The sequence below is a fragment of the Manis javanica genome, chromosome 1 (genome assembly GCF_040802235.1).
Source record: "Manis javanica isolate MJ-LG chromosome 1, MJ_LKY, whole genome shotgun sequence".
NCBI lineage: Eukaryota > Metazoa > Chordata > Mammalia > Pholidota > Manidae > Manis > Manis javanica.
In genome coordinates this window covers 160,933,345-160,942,149 of record NC_133156.1, presented here as the reverse complement: position 1 = coordinate 160,942,149, position 8,805 = coordinate 160,933,345, and the positions used below count along the sequence as shown (strand labels likewise).

Genomic DNA, 8,805 nt, shown 5'->3' with positions numbered 1-8,805 from the left:
TGGGGAAGGAAGGAGGATAAGAAGCCGGGGGAGTCTGAACAGCGGCACCTACAGCTAAAAGGGCTTGGACTTTGGATGTAAAAGGATCGACATCTCTACACATTCTCAGCATTTCATCAAGAGTTTTGTCTCGAGTCTTACCGCGGAGGACGGCTCGACATGCCGAATTGGCGTTTTCATAGGCTAGCTGTTTTACAATCTTATCATTGGCAGCCGCGGAACCAAGGGTCCTTTCGGCGGCCTCTAACAGTCTGCTAACAAATTCGCTATAGTCTTCTTGCGAGCTTTGAGTGATCTTAGTTAGAGGAGTGTTAGCAGTCCCGGAAGCAGGGAGTGATATCCAAGCGCCCAAAGCGGCATCTTTCACTTGAGATAAAAGACCAAGGGGAAGGCGCTGCTGCCTGGTTTCAGAGATATATCTGCCCTGTCCCGTAAGCTTATCAAACGTCCAGGACGCTGTTGGGGAATGAGGGTCTTTTACATTGGCAGCAGCGATGGTCTGACAGCGGTCAGCAAAATCTGCCTTCCAAGTTAGAAACTGACCACGGGTAAGCACAGCCTGGACTATACGCAGCCATTCACCTGGGAGTAAATGTCCTCCTCGAGACAGCGAATCAAGAACAGAAAGGGTAAAAGGGGCATTGGGGCCATAAGCTTTAACGGCCGCGTTCAGCTCTTTTAAGCTTTTGAAATGGATTTTGTGAAATTCTCTAGGGCCATCGGCAGGCTCGGCCGGCTCTGGCTCAGCCTGCTCTTCCCCCTCACTTTCTAATTCCTGAGTAGCAGGGGCGTCTTCACCATCGCTTTCAAGATCGCCTTCTTCTGGGCTACGTGTTGTGGAGGTGGGGCCAGGGCGGGCGGAGGCCCGGGTAAGAACAGGAAAGAGCAGTTTTTTAGGTTTTGTGGCTGTAAGCGGTTTCTTAGAGAGGCTCCTTTGCGAAGATAATGAGGGACGAACTGGTTGGGAGACAACCAATTTTTGGAGATGGCAAGTTATTCTTTGTTCTACTATCTGTGCTATTAGGTCTTCAGTGCTGGTAGGGGGGCTAACAGGACCGGGAGCCGGAGGGGGTAGCTGAGGGGCCGACGGGGGCAAAAAGGCCGGGGCGCAAACATTGGGAGGCCGAATAGGGGGAGTGTAAGAAGGGGGGTTAAGCGACGGGGCGGCAAGGGGCCAATCTGGGTTGTGATACCTGGCCGCCTCGTCTTCTAGTTCGGCCGCGTCTCCCGGATCTAAAGGTTCGCTATTTTGGCTCTTAGTCACGACCGGAAAAACCTTTTGTGTATCGACAAAGTCCGAATCTCGAGGGAGAGGCGGATAAATGCAACATTTGGGAGGGGTATCATGGAGGGCACCGAGCAAAGATGGTGTCAGGCTAGGGGAGGGGGATTTAGCTGATTTTGGAGCAGGGGGATCACTCGAAAGAGACGATTTTGAGGCCGCCCGAGATAGGGGGCGGAGGCAATATTCTGCCACTGACAAGAGTTGACGTTTATCAGGGTCAGTATTTTCAACAATATCTCTGATAAGACTCCAATAGGAAAATACTGAAACAGGAACAGAGTCAGGGCCGTTTTTGATAAGATAATCATTTAAATCTCTACCTACTTTCTGCCATTTTTTAGGATGAATTTCGGGGCCATTAACAATAAACCACGGACAGACTTCATCAACAAAAATAAAAAACTTTACCAAGTCTTTCTTTTTAACTCGAACTCCTCTCTCCCTAAGCGAACTTTTTAGGTCTCTTATGAAGACCGCTTCTTTACTTAATCTAGTTCCCATTTTCTTATAAGGCGGCCGGTACTCACCAGGGACGACGACCTCCGTGAGCGGCGAAAGGCGTCTCCTATTGTTTCATCAAGAAGGGGTCTGGCCAGACGATATCTTACTCGGGGGTCCGCCTGCGAAGGATCCGTGCCTCTGGCCCCACGTTGGGCGCCACTTGTCCCGTCCAGCGGGACTTAGTTATTCGTGGGGACGAGGGGGATCCGACCTGAAAGAAAATGGGGGCGAGAGAAGAGCGAAGGCAAGACAGTATTCTGATCAAGCCTTCAAATTTTATTGTAAGACGGAGGTAGATATACACCAGTGTTCAGGGGCAGAGTGGGCCATAGGATACTTGTAAGCAGGGGATTGGCTGCATAGCAGGGGTGGCGCAGCGAGTTACATTCTGATTGGTATATGACAATGGGGAAGGAGGGGGAGAAGAGTATCTCTTGGCGCGCGCGGGCTTCCTTGTTGGCGCGCGCGGGCTCGTAGCTAATCTCCAAGAAGTGAAGCAGGAACCTCATGAACTGTGGCCATCTTGTTGTCTTTGTGTGGCTCCCAACAATAAACCAATTGTATGGAATTGATATGTGGAGACACTACACATGACAATAGCCAAATGCACATTTTCCTCCAGGGGAAGTGAAATTTCTTCAAGATAAATTACATGAAAGGACACAAAACAAGTCTTAAAATTTAAAACAATGGGACTCATTCAACAATGAAATAGAAAAAAGAAAAACTGTGCATAAATCTTGGAGCTGAAGAACACTGGGGCTGCACTGAAGAATTCAATAGAGAGCTTCAACAACAAAGTTGACCAAGAAGTAAACTAGAAAATAGTGAATTGAAATTAACTGGTCATAGGAGCAAAAAGAAAAAGGAATAAAAAAGTGTGAGGAAAGCCTACAAGACTTAGGTGAAATCAACAAAAGAAACAATATATGCACCATGGGAAACATGGAAGACAGGAAAGAGAAAGGGATATAAAGTAAATTTAAAGCAATAGTAGCTAAGCCTTCCCAAACATGGAGAATTCAGAAATGGACATCCAGATATATGAGGCCCAATTGACCCAGATAAGTTGAAGCCATAAAGTGCCACACTGACACACATGAAATTTCATTTTAAAGAGTCAAAGACAGTAAATGCTGCGAGCCACTGCCACTGTTGCCCGTGGCAGAGCTGCAGGGCCTGCCCTCCTCCGGCACCTCCTGCCTCTCCTGCTCTCACTCCTCTGGAGCCAGGACTCCAGCAAGGAGTGTGGTGAGGCCCCTTTCTGTCCTTCACTTCCACTCTGGGCGGCCCATGATGCTCAGCTCCCCTGGCTCCAGCCCGAGATGAATGCTGTGGCAAAGGCCCAGTTCAACATCCTCCTGGCTACCAACTACTACAATGGTGCTCACTATAAACAATACCCATCCAGCACAAGCAACGTTTATTCCTACTTTGAATGCCGTGAAAAGAAGACAGAAAACTCCACAATGAGGAAGGTGTAATTCAATGAAACAGTGTTTTATGGGCTGCAGTACATTCTTAATAAGTACTTTAAAGGCAACGTAGTGACCAAAGAGAAATTCTAGGATGCCAAGCAGGGGCAGAGAGCATTTCCAAGATAAGTAATGTCTTAAAAGACAAGGGATGCAACTACATTCTTGAGAAATATGATGTGCATATTACAATAGAAATAAAAGCTATTCCCAAGGGCTCTGTTATTGCCCAATCAAATAAATGTTCTTTGTAGTGGAAAATACAGCTCCAGAGTGTTACTGGCCTCCAAATTGGATTGAGACTATTCTTGTGCAGTCCTGGTATCCAGTCACAGGGGCCACACATTCCAGAGAGCAGAAGGAAATTTTGGCCAAATATTTGTTAGACACATCTGGTAACCTAGATGGTCTAGAATACAAGTTACATGGTTTGGGCTACAGAGGACTTTCTTCTCAAGACGCTGTGGTCAGAGAAGAGCCTGCTCACTTGGTTAACCTCAAAGGCACAGACGCAGTGGCAGGAAATGCTGTGATTAAAAAATACTTTGGAATGAAAGATTCTTTTACAGGTTATTCTGTTTCAGCAACAGAACACAGTACCATAGCAGCTTGGGGTAAAGACCAGGAAAAAGATACTTTGAACATTAGTAACACACTTTCATCAGTGCCTATATCTGTGCTCAGATACAGCTGAGACATTTTTTTAAATGCCTGTGAAAAAATATGAGGTGAAGATCTAAAGACATTTAATACTATCAACAAATACAGTGGCACCACTAATAATCAGACCTGATTCCGGAAATCCTCTTGACCTCTGTGTGGGTAAAATTATAATATTTCCATCATAGCTCACCAGCTTTACTGTATTTGCATATCCTCAGTGTTGGAGAGAAGTTCATCTCCATACCAATGGGTAATTAATTACCTGGGCAACTAAGGGCTTATCTGAACCTGAAAGTTTAGGGAGAGGTCCTTGCTTGCTTGCTTTTGCCAGAAGAGAGAGATGGCCACGGACTGCAGTTTGTAAGCAATAAATGGATTTTAAACTTTATTTCTCCCTTTAACTGATTTCAGTCTTAGAGGTATTTTGTCCCAGGATTTCATCTCCCTGGACTTACATCTGGCGGTAATTAATGGCCACTGGTGGGTGCCTGGGAAGAGGCCACCCAAACTTCCTCAGGTCTCTGCCTAAAATGCTTCTGCAGGATAAGCCTCCAGAGGCCACAGTATCCCAAAGGAGAAGACCACAGAGCCCAAGACTGTTCAACAGGAAGAGACCACAGCCCACGACTATCCCACAGGAAGGAACAGAGCCCATGACCATCCCACAGGAGCAGCCCACGGAGCCCACAGAGCCCAGGATGGTCCCTCACAAACAGACAACAGTGCCTGAGGCTGTCCCACAGACCCAGACACCCTACAGCCTTTTCCTGTTCCCATTCCTTGTCCCAGCTCTCTTCATGTTACCATTGCTGCTCTTGTGTATCTGGTGCTGCAAGAAGGTGAGGGAGCCCTAACCACACAGCCCTGTGCCCAAGTTCTCCAGCACCCCCTCAGGCACCCTGACACCTGCCTGCCCCAGGATCCTGCTCTAAGGTCACCTGACCAAATGCTTAGGTACAGGTGCTGCCCTCCCATCCCAGGGCCCACACAGCCTGGCTGCTGAGGAGCTCTGTACCTCAGGCATGCCTCAAGGACGTGGCCTGTGAGATGCCCTGGCCACTGAGGAGAAGTGACCCAGGCTCTGAGTAGGGACTGCCTCCCAGGAGCCAGTGTTCTGAGGGACTCAGGTGGACAAAGTCTGAGGAGAGACCTCTACTGTGAAGGGAAAGAGAGACCCTGAAGGGGCAAAAATGGCCCCAAAGTACAGTCAGGTGCCCCAGGATTTCTCTCCTCAGGGGCAACTGTCCCTGTAAAACCAACGTGGTCTCTGCCCATCACTAGAGCCTTGTCATTCCTCCCCAGTCACTATGCAGGGCCAGGTTGTGCAGGGCCCCATGCTAGGCATGGGCGACAGAAATGAAGCGGCTGCATTCCTGCCACAGCAGCTCCAGGTCTGTTGTCTCGACTGACCTTGGTCTCAGAGTGCTGAGGGTAAAATGTCACCTTCATGGCATGTGGGAAGTGCCCTGCCTAAGCAGAGCAGTAACAAAGGCCAGAGGCTGGCCCAGGGGAGGGTGGGCACTGAGGCTTGGCTAGCTGGGCTCCCAAGGACACATGCGGGAGTGCTGCAGGAGGAAGGACCCCCAGAGGTGTGAGAGGGCAGCACCAGCAAGAAGCCTGCAGATCCCAGGTCTTCAAAGTAGGGGTGCTGGGGACAGGAAGCCAGGGTGCTGGGTAGACTTCCCTGAAGGCTGTGCACTGGGGGTGCTTCAGGGTGTGGAGAGTGGAGGGGAGAGAAGAGAAGGAAGGGAAGGGGATGATCTCTTGTCTTCATAAGATGTAAAGAATGCTGTTGAAAACCACCCCATGGGACACCTGTGCCAGGACCAGACACCCTAGCCTCAATGTCTCCCCAGGGGCTGACAGGGAGGTGTGAACTCAGCTCAGGCAAGTGGGGCTGGCTGGCCACAGACCCACATGAAGCAAGCACTCAGATGGACACCCAAAGCCCTGTTCTGTCCCTCTGTTGCAAAGCAGGGTCCCCTCTCATGTGCATGGCTGAGCCAGAGCCCTCCACACCCCTTCCAGTCTGTTTATCTCTTCATCTTTTTGTCTTCCAGAAGCTGCCACCAAAAACAGACAAGGTAGGTCACGTTTAGTTGTGATGGTGTCAGAGCCTGATGGGAGACCTCCTGCAGCCTAGAGATATTTCATCATCAGTCTACCTATCACTGCTTGGGCAGGGAGCTGGCAGAAGAGGGTGACAGAGGGGCAGACAGAGGGGCAGGGTGGATCCCCCCAGAGGATGTGGAACTACAGTGTCACCCAGAGGACACCCTTCTCATGCTCCCACCAGAGCCTGACCAAGGGTCTCTGTCACTGAATTAGCACCTTGAGAGCCTGTTTCAGCAACTGCTATGACTTCCCTGAAACAAAGGGGCTTTTGTTACAGCCACATCTGCTTTTCAGGGCAAACTGGACATGTGGGGTGACTTTGTTCAGACCTGCACCCCGACTCCACTGACATGCCGTCAGCCCAGAAACAAGGAAAATAGGGCACAAGATGCTCCAGGGCCTTTGCTCTTTGCACCTGCCCACTACCCTCAGGGATTGTTGGTCAGAGGGCCCTGTGCAGGCCAACATAGAAAAGACTAGGAACAACAAATGCTGGTGAGGATGTGGAGAAAGGGCTACCCTCCTACACTGCTGGTCGGAATGTAAACTAGTTTAACCATTGTAGAAAGCAGTATGGAAGTTCCTCAAAAAACTAAAAATTGAAATACCATTTCACCCAGGAATTTCACTTATAGGATATATGTACCCCTATGTTTACCACAGCACTATTTACAATAGCCAAGAAATGGAAGCAACCTAAGTGTCCATCAGTAGATGAATGGGTAAAGAAAATGTGGTACATATACCCAATGGAATATTATTCAGCCATTAAGAAGAAAACAAATCCTACCATTTGCAACAACATGGATGGAGCTAGAGGGTATTATGCTCAGTGAAATAAGCCAGGCAGAAAAAACAAGCACCAAATGATTTCACTCATATGTGGAGTATAAGAACAAAGAAAAAACTGAAGGAACAAAACAGCAGCAGAATCACAGAATCCAAGAATGGACCAACAGTTACCAAAGGGAAAGGGACTGGGGAGGATGGGTGGGAAGGGAGGGATAAGGGCAGGGAAAAAAGATAGGGGACATTACGATTAGCATGTATAATGTGGGAGGGGGGCATGGGGAGGGCTGTGCAACACAGAGAAGACAAGTAGTGATTCTACAGCATCTTACTACGCTGATGGACAGTGACTGTAATGGGGCATGTGGGGGCACTTGGTGAAGGGGGGAGCCTAGTAAGCATAATGTTCTTCATGTAATTGTAGATTAATGATACCAAAATATAAATAAATAGATAGATAGATAGATAGATAGATAGATAGATAGATAGATAGATAGATAAAGAGTGTCCCTGGCGAGAAGCCTCTTAGAGGGGCACACACACTCCCCAAGGGCAACTTTGAGTCACTGGGCTGTGCACAGGCCATTTAAGGGCATCTTGTTTGTCTTTTTTTTTCTGGACCTCATGTTAAAGAAAGAAATGGAAGCGCCAATAAGAGCACCAGCATAGAGAGATCTGGCCAGGAGCCAGGGTTGGCAGCAAAGGGGTGGCTTCGGGGGATTTCTTCACCACCACCACCATCACCAGACACTGCAAAGGAGCATATAATCTAACTGAAATAAATTTAGTCTCAGAATCAGCCCGTCTCCTGCCTGTTGCCCTCTGAAGCCCCATCAGTGTGGAAATTCTGATGCCCAGGCCTCTGCCTCCAGCCACCCCGCCCTCCCCCACCACCCACAGAGGCAGCCAGACGGGATCCTTACTGTGAACCTGAATAGGTGGCCCAGGAGCAGTGTGCGTCCCACCTGCCAAGGGCACTCCTTTGTACTTGGTGAGCTGGAGGTTCGGGGTGAATCTCACCACAAATTGCTGAGGCAGCATCTGCCCTGAACAAAGAAAGATCGACGTTTGACTTTTAAAACAAATGAAAAGCTTGAGGCTATTTTTACCCCCAAAACGGAAACGACTATAAATATGGAGTGTGCTCCATGTGAAAAGGGCCCCTTCACGAAATCCAGAGCGCTTTCCCTCCCAGCTCCCCTCACCAGGGCAACATCATTTTACAGGGAACGGGCCTCCCCAGAATCCATTCTTGTTTAGCTGGCAACCAGACGGAGACTTAGCCCTGGGTATAATCGCTGACCTGGAAACTCACAGAAGAATTGAGGCCAAAGTTTAAAATGCTTTATTATTGTCTGGGGGTTAAGTGGGGGAGTGGGGAGAGAGAGAGAGAGAGAAAGAAAGAGAGAGAGAGAGAGAGAGAGAGAGAGAGAGAGAGTGTGTGTGTGTGTGTGTGTGTACACACACGCAACATTGTCGAATCTAGAGAAACAGCTCTGCTAACTCAGTTTTATTCTCTACCTCTTAAGGAAAAAGTCCCTGGTTAATGTGTTTCAAGGAAAACTTTTACATCATTTTTCAATAGATGAATCCGTGTTCTACTGCATGTAAATTCTGAAATCTATTGTACTGAGTGTCACATTTCTCTCAGGATATATGGAAACTAACCCTTGCCCTCATTCTTACACACACGCACGCATACACGCACAGCTTTTCCAATTTAGCATATTAAAGGCCTTTAAGCAGCTTCTGTAATTGTGCCTTCCATGCTCTGTGCCTTTGTTCTTCCAGTCCTTTGTTCTCCTGCCAGCTCGTGAGCTCAGGGGGCTGCCTCCGTGGGCCCTGAGCCTGCAGAATCCAGGGCTCTGGGGCCACAGCTGGCTAGTTGTGCTGACAAAACAGAAAGGCAGCACCCTTGAGGAGTGCAAGTTCACAGGAGCTGCGGGCCTGGCCACTGTGGCCACCACAGACCAGTGA

General features: G+C 48.8%; 1 pseudogene; it reads left to right on the top strand.

Annotated features, from left to right (window-relative positions):
* Positions 1-3,111: 3,111 nt before the first annotated feature.
* On the top strand, positions 3,112-8,805 carry LOC108389412 (nicotinamide phosphoribosyltransferase-like; annotated as a pseudogene).